Source organism: Talpa europaea (genome assembly GCF_964194135.1).
Source record: "Talpa europaea genome assembly, chromosome: 3".
Classification (NCBI taxonomy): Eukaryota; Metazoa; Chordata; class Mammalia; order Eulipotyphla; family Talpidae; genus Talpa; species Talpa europaea.
Genome location: NC_140069.1, coordinates 144,331,931 through 144,343,685, shown reverse-complemented (window position 1 = coordinate 144,343,685; position 11,755 = coordinate 144,331,931). Strand labels below are relative to the sequence as shown.

Genomic DNA, 11,755 nt, shown 5'->3' with positions numbered 1-11,755 from the left:
CTCCAAGTGAATAAGAGGTAATATAGTCTAGTTCTACTAGTCTGTAGAACTAAGTAGTAATGTTAAGTAAAATTTTAAGAGGATCTCGAAGGAAAAATGGGCATGTCCTATCCTCTTTTATTAATTTTTTAAAAGATTTATTAATTTATGCATACAAGAACTGGGGTACAGGCCAGAGGTCCAGTGGGTGAGAGGATTCACCAGAGACAGAGTGGGGAATAGAACAGGCAGACTGACAGAAATACACTGCTGAGGGGAGCAGCGGACATGACAGGAGACGTCTGCTGTGCCATGTGGGTAGCTCCCTGGCTGGGGATCGAACTCATGCTGCAGTAGCTGTGCATAGCTTCATAGTGCTGCAACTTAACCCCTTGAGTCACCAGGGAGGCCTCTAGCCCGCTGAACTTTTAAGTAGCCCTCACACAAACAAAAACTGTCCTTTTTTTTTTTTTTTTTGTGGTTTCATGAAATGGTCAATGGAGAGATGGGCAGTCATGTACTTAACCCCTCCCTTGTACGAGCAGGGAGTCCCCTGTTTTATTAATTTTTTATAGACAAAATACAAATGCATTGACTGGAACTCATCATACCTTAGACCATGAGGTAGAAGTTATGTGCCTAGATTGCAAGTCAGAAAGATAGAAGCCCTAATTCCTGTAATTTTTTAAGTTGGATAGACTTGTCTATGTTTAAAAACATTTCACATTTTATTTAATATAATATAAATACATTTATAATTGTTACCTATCCTTTGTATCACAATGCAAAAGCTGACCTAGTGGATGGAATTCATCTCTCTACTGTTTCCATAAACCAGGTCAGCTGGATGAAGCTGCAGATCATTCTTTATGCATTGATACACTAACAAAATATTAGTAGACGAAGTCTAAACCATTGGCTACCTCAGAAAGGATGTAAGAAGAGACCTCGCAGATCACTGACATAAATATTCAGGTACTGTCTTATAGGAGGACCTTCATTAATCACAGAGTGAACTCTTTATTCACTCACAAGGATCTGACTATAATTCTTCTTTAGACTCTGTATGGAATCTCCTTTTTGTTTTTGATTCCTCCGTGGCAAGAAGTTTTTAAAGTCTATATCCTTTATCTGAGTTTCTCTAAAACTTTCTGGAAAGCAGCCATAACTTCCTTATTCCTCAAGCTATAAATCAAGGGATTCAACATCGGCGCCACCAGACCATAGAAAAGAGCAACTATTTTTTCCTCTTCCTCTGCAGAAGCTGATCATGGCCCCAGGTAGGTGAAGATGATGGCCCCAAAGCGCATGGACACCACATGCCTGTGGGAGGCACAAGTCCCAAAAGCTTTGCTGCATCCCTGAGTAGAACGGATATGCAGAATGGCAGCAACTGTACAACTGTAGTAGAAGAGGACGCGTGGACAGGGAACATGATCATTAGAAATCCTGAGATGGTCACCATGACTTTATTGAAGGAGATGTCCACACAGGCTAACCACAGCACTGCCAGTGTCTCACAGGCAAAGTGATTAATAACATTGTCACACAGCAGAAACCGGAAGGTGATGATTGTTTCCATCAGAGAATTCATGAAACCAGCCACCAAGCAGGCGCCAGCCAGCCGCAGGCACAGGCTTCCTTGCATGATGACCATGTAGTGCAGTGGGTAAGACACAGCCACATAGTGGTCATGGGCCATGACCCCCAGCAGGAAGAATTCAGACCCACCCAATGCCAGGGCGACACAGAGCTGGACCACACAGCTGTGGAATGGGATGGACTTACAGGCTGAGAGCAGGTGGACCAACATTGTGGGGCAACACTATTTGTGTAACAAAGGTCTACAAAGGATAAAGCACTAAGGAAGAAGTACATTGGGGTATTAAGTCTGATGTCCAGTCTGATCAGAAAAAGAATGAGGAAATTTCCCACAATAGTCACCAAGTACATGACGAGCATCAGGGTAAAGACTTGAGTTTCACACAAACAGGCGAGTTCTAAAAGAATGAGCTCACTCACCCATATCTGGGTTTTATTTCCCTGACCCATGAGTTTCTGAGGATCACGCTAAAGATGTAGATATCATAAATCATGGAAACTCAGGGTGACTTGTGGAGAGTCATACGCCGACTACCCACCTGAATTTAAAGTTCTATAACATCTCAGGCATTACTATTCAAACTCTGCTTGAACACATCCATAGACAAGAATGAAAAAATGCATTCACTGGTCAAACTGAAAATCAAGAAGAGAAGTTTCATTTTCATTTTCATTCAATTTATTGGAACATAATTTCTTCTCCCAAACATCTGCTCTTAAATTGGGAAAGGAAATTAATGAAGTAATTATACTTAAGATCCTACATCATTTTGTAACTATTATAGGGAATAATTCCTGTCTTTGTAGTTAGAAACTTTTTGGTCCACATGAAAGATATTTTTATGAATTCTGAATGATATTCAGACCATTTTGCTTCTCTTTGTTTATTGGATTTTCCCTTTAAATAGCTCAGATACAATTCCTATACACCAGTCCTCAGAAGAAAGTATCCATGAAACCCTGAATATTTTAAATAATGTTCTTATACTTTTTATTACTAAGTGCTTTAAGACTTTATTTCCTATAATGTGCACTTTCACTTTGAGGATGTCTCACGGGAAGCCTCTTTTCCATCATTCTCATACCATTGGCCCAGTTGGGTGAGATCAACCCAAGATGGCCAGCTTTAGAATCAGGTATAGAATGAAGAGAACGTATACACAAGTGCTAAGATTTATGTCCTCCCATGGGGATCAAATAATGTGTTCAAAGATGAGGGCCTCCCTGGTGGCACAGTGTGTTGAGCACAGCGCTGTGAAGCTGTCCGCAGACTCTGCTATGCCGGTTTAATTCCCAGCCAGCCAAGGAGATTCCCACATGGCGAGGCAGACCTCTCCTGTCTTGCCTGCTGCTCCCCTCAGCAGTGTTTTTGGTCCATCTGCCTGTTCTGCTCCCCACTCTGTCTCTGGTGAATTCTCTCACCCTCCCATGCCTCTGGCCTGTACCCTAGCTCTTATATAAATAAATAAATCTTTTAAAAAAAAGTGTTCAATGATGAACAATGAAACTATTTATGAATTGGAAAATTTAACATTGTAAAAATGGCCACCTTACTGGAAACAATATACAGATTGAATGTAATTCATATAAAAGTTTCTATGGCATTCTTCAAAGAAATAGAACAAACATCATTCTAATTCATATGGAACCACAAAAGACCTTGAATATGCAAAGCAATCCTGAAAAAAAAAAAAGAGGAAGAATGGTGGTATCACACTGCCGGACTCAAGCTATACTGCAAAGCTATAATAATCAAAATAATATGGAAGTGGAACAAAAAGACACACACTCTTCAATGGAATAGAATTGAGAGCCCCAAAACAAACCTATACCTCTCTGTACAGTTAATCTATGACAAAGGGACCAAGAGCATACATTAGAGAGAGGAGTGTCTCTTCAATAGATAATGTGAGGAAAACTGGACAGACACATGCAAAAGAATGAAAGTAGACCATTATCTCACACATTAAATTTCACTCAAAATGGACTGAATCACTCACAATGGATCAAAACTTGAATGTATGACTTGAAACCATAAAATACAAAGAAGAAAACATAGGTTAAACACTCCATGACATAGACTTTAGTGGTGTCTTTGTGGATTCATGTCTAGCAAGAGGAGAAACTGAAGATAATATAAAGAATAGGATAATAAAGAACTGACATTATCTCAAATTAAAAGGTTCTGCACAGCAAAAGGAACTTTCACTAAAACCAAGACACCATAATAAATGAAAGAAAATATTTGCATACCTTACATCTGATATGGGAGGAACTATTTTCAAGAATAGTTGGGCCGTGACTTGTCCTACATTATTATATGTAGGTCTTAATCTAGATCGCCTTCCTTAATTCCTGTCTGCCAAAACTCAAGTGTAGCTGCAAGGGAGCAGCTCTTCCAGGTACATCAGCAGGTCATACTATGGCCACACTGGTGCATACACTTCTTTACTCAGGACTCTGTAGCTTTAAAAAAATCAAACAGTGGGCTTCCCTGCTGGCATGCAGGCATTAAAGACAGCGCTATGAAGCTGCTACCAGCCACTACAGCATGAGTCGATCCCCTGCCCCAGCCAGGGAGTAACCCACAGGGCACAGCAGACCTCTCCTGTCTTACCCACTGCTCCCCTCAGCAGTGTATTTCAGTAGATCCACCTGTTCTGCTCCCCACTCTGTCTCTGGTGAATACCTCTCAGCTCCTGTACCTCTGGATTATATCCCAGTTCTTGTACGCATAAATAAATAAATCTTTAAAAAAAAAAAAGCAACCAAAGAAGGTGTTTTCCTACCTATCTCCAAAAACAGCCAAAAAGAGGGCATTATAGTTTTTGCTCAGTAAATTGTCAGGCAAGTATATTTCCAAGTGACTCATCATTTGTATAAACAATTTTGCTTTTTAAAAATTAAAATATGTCTTATGTATTTCAAAAATGAGTATTCAAGTCAAAATAAAACCTGTTTCCTTGTCAAATTGTCTCAAATAACTTACCCAAGTTGATTGCCCAGTAAATCATTGAATGGCCAGGTGCAATTTTAGAAAATCTTGTCAACCTATTATTTGGGTGGGAGACAGTGGGAAGAAAAGAAACACATTCTTGAAACACTCTTTCCTGGCCAGAGAGTGGAAGTTCACTGAGGTGGGGAAGTGTTAAGTAAAGAAAGTGTTAACAAAAGAATTTAAGTATCTTAAGATATACTTATTTCTCTATCAAATATGTGATCTATTAAATATATCAAATATGTGATCTATTAAATCCTTATTTGGTCAGGCATTATATTAAATACATATCAATAAACACATAATATATATAACAAATACAATGGAATAGACTAAGTATTTTATATATCTTTTAATATATTGTGTTATAATAAATAGACCCTTGACACCAACTGCCTGAACTTTGGTTTTGGAGAAAAGAGATGACGTGGTGGTGAAGCCTGAGAGAAGGCAGAGGGCCCCAGGATTCTCCCACAGCCTGGGGTACATCCTCTCTGCTGCTCCTTTAGTTAGCATGACCTTGAGTACCACAGTGACCACTGCTGTTCAAAGGCTATTGATTCACTAATAAAAATCAGGGGACAGATCAAGAGGACTCAATGGGTTCCTACTTCTGAGCCTACTCACTTCAGTCTGGTGGGCTGGAGCAGGCTCACCTGTGAAACTGAAGTCTGTCCTACAGCCACAGCTGCAACAGGACGAGAAATGGCCCCCATTTAGGGACTCTCCTCCTGATGAAGTGGCTTCTTCTATAGACATGAAAGGTGGTCACGCATCTTCCTTGTGCCTGAGGTGATGACTTCAACAGCCTGCAAGGAATACAGGATGTGAGTCCTTCTTCCCCATAGACATAAATGAGGACTTTCATTATGGACAATAGTGCAAATAAAAATAATCCAATATCAGGAATGGATAAAGGTGCATACTTATTTTTAGAAATCAGCTTTCCAAAGATTTGAACCTAAGGATACTTAGGTCTAACCACAAGAATATCACCAACAAAAGATGAGGTATGACAGAGGGTCTTGGACTGAGAGGACACATGGGAACTGGTGGGGGAGAATTGTACCTCAGATGTCTCTCCCACAGAGGACTTGGAACCTAATCTCTATGGTGGTGAGTATTTATGCAAATACAGTCTCTGCTTATGGAAATACTTACTATCACATGTCATGGATCATTTTATTTTCACTTTGAGAGACACTTTCCATTGAATCATTATTTTATAGAAAAGCATATATCCTCCTAAATCACTTTCCAGATCCATAAAATGTGGATAATGGTATACACTATCATCCTCCCAGAAGTATATACACATCGCTATCTAGCAATATAAAAATAACAAAAATGATTTATACAATGAATATATACATAGAAATTAACTTGAAAATGTAAGCTTTGTTTTAAAACATGCACTAGCTAAGCAAGCAGGTGTGGAGAGTTTGGCCTAGAAAAGCCACATTGTATTCCAGAGCAGCCTTAAATGGGCAGAGGTAGACAGCATTTCAGAAAGGGTTGTTACCTTACAGACTCATCCCCCAAACAGAAATTCTGTATGGACAGAAAAGACTTTGTCTCTAAGGGAGTCTTCTTTCTAACAGGATCAGCACAGATGTGGCCCCTATTTCCAGAAGTCAGTGAAAAGCAGAGCTCAGGCTATAAATTTGGACTCATTAGCAGCCTGGAGCCCACCACAGGTGGGGAAAATCTTTAAATCACTTGAAAGCTTCTGACTTCCTCATTTGAGAACCATAATATAATTTTTAGGAAAAAATTCTACTAGAGGACAACTATATCAAGCCCCCCTACTCTTAGACTTGAAAAAAGACAGGAGGAGGCTATGGTCTACAGGAACCTGCTTTCACAATTCATGCTGTTCAAACTGGAAATGCCTGACTCACCACTGGAGAGCAGAGAAGTGCCTTGGACGATGGCAAGGCTATGAAAGTTGTGGGATTTGAAACAGGTGCAGTGAGAACAGGTAACTTTCTCTAACTTTAGTGATGAAATCTCATGAGGCCAATTATACTTTGTTTATTCCCATTATTTCATTTTCTCTTCCTCTCTGTCTGGTCACTTCTGCACCTAATACCCTAAACCAACTTTGCAAATCAAAGTTTTGTTTCCTTTTCCCTGGAGTTTGGGAAGGAGCTCAACAAACTTTAATTTCTCAAGGGGAATATAACTGATTCTTCACTGCTACTATTTTGGAATGGGGGGGTTATTAAATCCCACTTCATGAGCATGAAGTTGTAATTAAATCCCACTTCCTTGTTGCAGTTCCCCCATCCCCTTTGACGCAGTAATTCCAGACGAGACAACTCAGTGAGCCATGGGAATACTCTGTGGTCCAACATCTCATCTGAGCTTGGGCAGGGAGACTTACTGACACCATTCCATAGACAACTATTGTTTATTATTGGACTTCTGTCACTGTTTGGAATTATGTCACCACATTGTCCTCTAACCTTATAATTTTCACCTTTCCCTGCATTTTAAGGAAGGTGACCTTCCATCCTGGTTTGAACTTAGATTCCTTCATAAAATGATACCCATCCTATGTGAAAATACTCCACTGAAAGTATTAAGCATGTTTCAATGAAGCCAGTAGAGGACTGATATTTTCTACTTTACCCTTCCTCCAAGAGTGTGAGATTCTAACTCATGTGCCTTGTCAATGTGAGGGTGAACAGGCAGCTCTCATCCTAAGCTCAGCAACCTGGGATTGTCTTCAAAAAGGACTGATAGTTTCTTCTCCCTGGTGAATTCTAAGAGCTGGTGGCATAAGCATCTTATCCTACTGTCTAAGCACAGCGAGTAATCTACCTTCAGGGAGCTCGTTTTTATTGCTTCTTTTACTTTGTGGGTTTATTACCACATTTCTTTGTGGGTTTATTATCACATGTCCCAAATGCTTTGTGGCATCCCTGGGCAGAGCAAACACACATAATAACAGCAGCAATATGACCACAGGAAAAGAAGACCAGAAAGAAAGGGAAGCATGATCACTAGGAATCCTGAGCTGGCCACCATGACCATGTTGAAGGTCGTGTCCACACAGGTCAGTCCCAGCACAACCAACAACATTTCACAAGCAAAGTGATTGATCACATTACAGCACAGAGGCATCTGGAAGATGATGGTCTGCACCAGTGAATTTATGAAACCAGCCACAAAGCAGCCACCAGCCAGTCCCAAGCACAGTCCTGCATTCATGATGACTGTGTAGATGGGACAAGAGCCACATAGTGGTCACAGGCCCTGGCCTCCAGGGAAGAATGCCACACTGCCCATTGCCAGGGAGATGAGCACCTCGAGGACGCAGCTGGGGAAGGGGATGGATTGCAGGACGACAGGAAGTGAATGAGGATCTGTGGGACAAAGCTGTTGGTATAATAGATGCTCACCACGGACAGGACACCGAGGAAAAAGTCCAAGGGAGGATGTGCCTGCTGTCTAGACTGATAAGGAGGGTGATGAGGAAGTTCCCCAGCAAGGTCACCAGATACATGGCCAGAAAAAGGACAAAGATGAAGAGCTGGGTGTCCCAGTCACTGGACAGTCCCAGCAGAGTGAACTCACTGATCTGTGTCTGGTTTCCCCTGCCCATGAGCTTCTGAAGACCAAATCCAAGTTCTAAATCAATAAATATCAGATACATAACCAAACAGCCATCTAACTTCAAAAGAACCATCTTCCTTTCTCCTTCCTTAAGGAGTTTTATTAAAATCCTTAAATAAAAGCATTATTAAAATTTTTAGACATTGACGTCAAAAGCATTAACTATAAAAACATGATAGTCTTTAGAGTTAATTCCTAATCCCGAGTCTAAGTTGTCACTTTCTCCCTCCTCACTATCTCAGAATCTGTATTGAATGGCCCCTAACAAGCATGAGCAGCTCTTTAAAATGGACTTTTTTACTCCTGGGTTCTCTGACTATGAAAATATGATGCTAAATTTTCATCCTTTTTAAAGTCAGTAATTTTAAGGTTCTAGGTTAGAAAGTAGCAAATATAAAAGGGAGTTTAAGTAGCAAAAATATTGTCAATGTTACATTTCAGAGTCAGTGAAATAAGGACTGAAGACCTAAGTGACCTGGCTCACTTTTGATATGTCACCTGTTCATCTCATCCAGGTGAGAGGGTAAGAGAAGGACATGGCAGTGTTCATTGCTTCCTCCTGTTGGAAGCTCAGTAGAACATGGGTCAGCAGCGGGAGAGACCGCAAGGTAACACAGTGGGTTCAAGGATGCACTATCATCCCTAATGAGTGTGAAGAGCTCAAATACTTGCATTTTAGCATTTTAACCGAGAGATGATGGGAAACTGCTTGCATGTTCCTGCTCATCCTATTTGTATGTATTCTAGATATGATGGTTAGTGTTTGGAAACTATGGTGTGACAGAAAGTAATTAACTGAAATTAACTCACTGAAATTACAGTTAACTTTTCCCTTGAATCCTCCATACTTTCATCCCCATCTGAAATATTTGACTATTTACCTGTCCTAGAAAACTGTCTCTGTTCAGCCCTGTGCCACGACTCCCATGACCAGAAGTTAACATGCTAGTCTTCAGACACCATCCCTAAACTTTCTAATCTTACGGACATATCATTGTTTTGGAAAGGTCTTTGGATGCTTCATCGTGTTGACATCATATTCAAACCACAAGTGATGTCTTTCCCCTATCAGTTTTTAAGAGTTGTTTCTCTTTTTTTTCCCCTCATTTAGGTTTGTCTTCAGAGGCAGTATATAGTGACAGTTTATTAGATTTATTATCAGTTTATTAGATTTATAAAGGTTGTGTAGGGCTCTGTGTGTGTGTGTGTCTGGGGGCTACAAAAATGCTTTCAATACAGAGACTGGAGAGTGATGCCTGACAGCAGGTTGACCTATCCTAGTAACACAATGTCCATATTAAAGTTATATCATCTTTCACTGCCTTGCCTAAGTAAACAGCTTTTCTTATACTATGTTTATGATCAATTATGCATTTATCATAATTATTTTGTTTTCAAATTTTCAGAGAAAATGTTGTATTTTTGAAGATGAGCCTAAGTCTTCAGAGTGAAAGCTCATGTATAGGCAATAACTTCCTGTCAAAAATTTTATACACTGTGTAACATCTGAATCTCAGATTTTTCTTAGCCAATGATGTGACTGTTCACAAAAGAAAAAAGAAGAAAAAAAATCATCCTGGATCTATCCTTAGAGTAAAACAAGGACTTTGGATCATGTTTCGCCACAATTATTTCCGCGACTCAGCAGAGTCTGCATACAGCACCTGTAGTAGTTTGTGCACAAGCTGTCTTCAGCAGCCTTCTTAATAATACTCTCTTCAGAAGAGTAACCACACAATCACAGCATGTGGCTACATACACACTTATGAATCCTCAAGTATGAAAATCCACATTGTTCCCATTGCATATAATACACTTTTTATAAACTGTTGATGAATTACAACCAGTGGCCCAAGGTAAGATGCGTGAATATGTCTGTGATTATAAACAATGTGACAAATCAAAATAGTAAATGCTGTTTTCTTCAATTACATGAAGGCCACATGGTGGAGATTGAGCAAGGGTCAGAAGTCCTATTACAGCAGCACTAACTCCACTACACATGATACTGTGACATAAAAAATCCACCCACATCCTGCACTCCAACCCAAACCACTCAGCATCCGCCCCAGCATCCCCAGGACACGGCTCCTCATCTCCTTCCTGGTTGCCAGGGCAACACACTTGACGTCTGTCACCTCTGAACAGGTGGGAGAACACACAAGCAAAGCTCTGTTCTCTGAGTGAAGCTCAGAATTCATCAACCTGCCAGCTTAGACCTTAGTCCAGATAATTGGCCTAAGAGTTTCTGCCAGGCCCCCTTCACCTCCTTATTCCTTAGACTGTAAATCATGGGGTTCAGCATGGGTGTCAAAATGGCATAGAAGAGAGAGATCAACTTCTCCTGAAGGACAGAAGGGCTGGACCTGGGCTGGATGTAAGTACAGATGGCCATCCCATAGCACAGGGCGACCACGGTCAGGTGCGAGGCGCAGGTATGGAAGGCCTTCTTCCTCCCCTCTGTGGACCGGATCTTTAGGATGGCGGAGATGATCTTGATGTAGGATAAGAGAACCAGGCAGAATGGTGTCATCAGCAGGACAATGCTGGACACCATGATTGTGACCTCATTGGAGGAGACGTCTACACAAGCCAGTCTGATCACAGCAAGGATCTCACAGGATATGTGATCGATAAACCTGTTTGAGCATGTGGGCAGCTGAAAGGTGATGGTAGTGTGCATGAGAGAATTGACAGAGCCACTGACCCAGGATATGGCGGCCAGCCTCTTACACAGCCCTGCATGCATGATGACTGTGTACCGCAGGGGGTTGCACACAGCCACATAGCGGTCATAGGCCATCACTGTCAATAGGACAAATTCAATCCCACCAAAAGATAGGGAGAAAAATAACTGGGCTGCACAGCTCACGCGTGGGATGACTTTATGTTCTGCAAGGAAATGCACCAACATCTGAGGAACGATGCATGTAGCATAAGAGACATCAACGAGGGACAGATTGGTGAGAAAGAAATACATGGGGGTGTGGAGGCGGCTGTCCAATCTGATCAGAAGAACAATGAGAAAGTTGCCCAGCACTGTCACCAGGTACATGATCAAGAACAGGACAAAGAGGGAGACCTGAGTGTCCCGGTCACTGGACAGGCCAAGGAGAATAAACTCTTTCACCCACGTCTGGTTGCCTGTTCCCATCTAAAACTGTGAAGATGATTGATCTGCAGAGAAAGTTAGAAAGAACAGAAGTTGTTGAGCCAAATAACTATAGAAGCACTTCATGAATACATTACTGTGTGCAACCGCCAGCCTTAGCAGACTTTTCATTCTGTATGTGGGTTATGGTGACAGGTGTCATCCCAAAATACGTTTACTCTGCATTGAAAAGCAGGCCAGCACCTTCATAAGGACATGATATAGTCTCAAGGAGATCCAATTAAAGCCTGGAGATAATGCAGTGCAATTTTAGGGGCTCTTTATCTTTACCAATTTACCTCAACTACCAGGTAGGGCAAGGAGAGGTTGACAGGTGACAGTGTTCGGTACAATGATACACAACAAAGAAAAATTCTGTTGGAAGGTTCAAAAACTACTTCACG

The 11,755-nt window shown here is 41.1% G+C and overlaps 1 pseudogene across 1 annotated transcript; it reads right to left on the bottom strand.

Moving 5' to 3' along the window:
* Nucleotides 1-1,106: 1,106 nt before the first annotated feature.
* LOC311168793 (olfactory receptor-like protein OLF3) lies at nt 1,107-11,354 on the bottom strand (annotated as a pseudogene). Its single transcript has 2 exons — nt 11,147-11,354; nt 1,107-1,823 (listed from the first exon to the last, which is right to left on the bottom strand). The product of its transcript is annotated as an olfactory receptor-like protein OLF3 (transcript).
* Nucleotides 11,355-11,755: the final 401 nt, after the last annotated feature.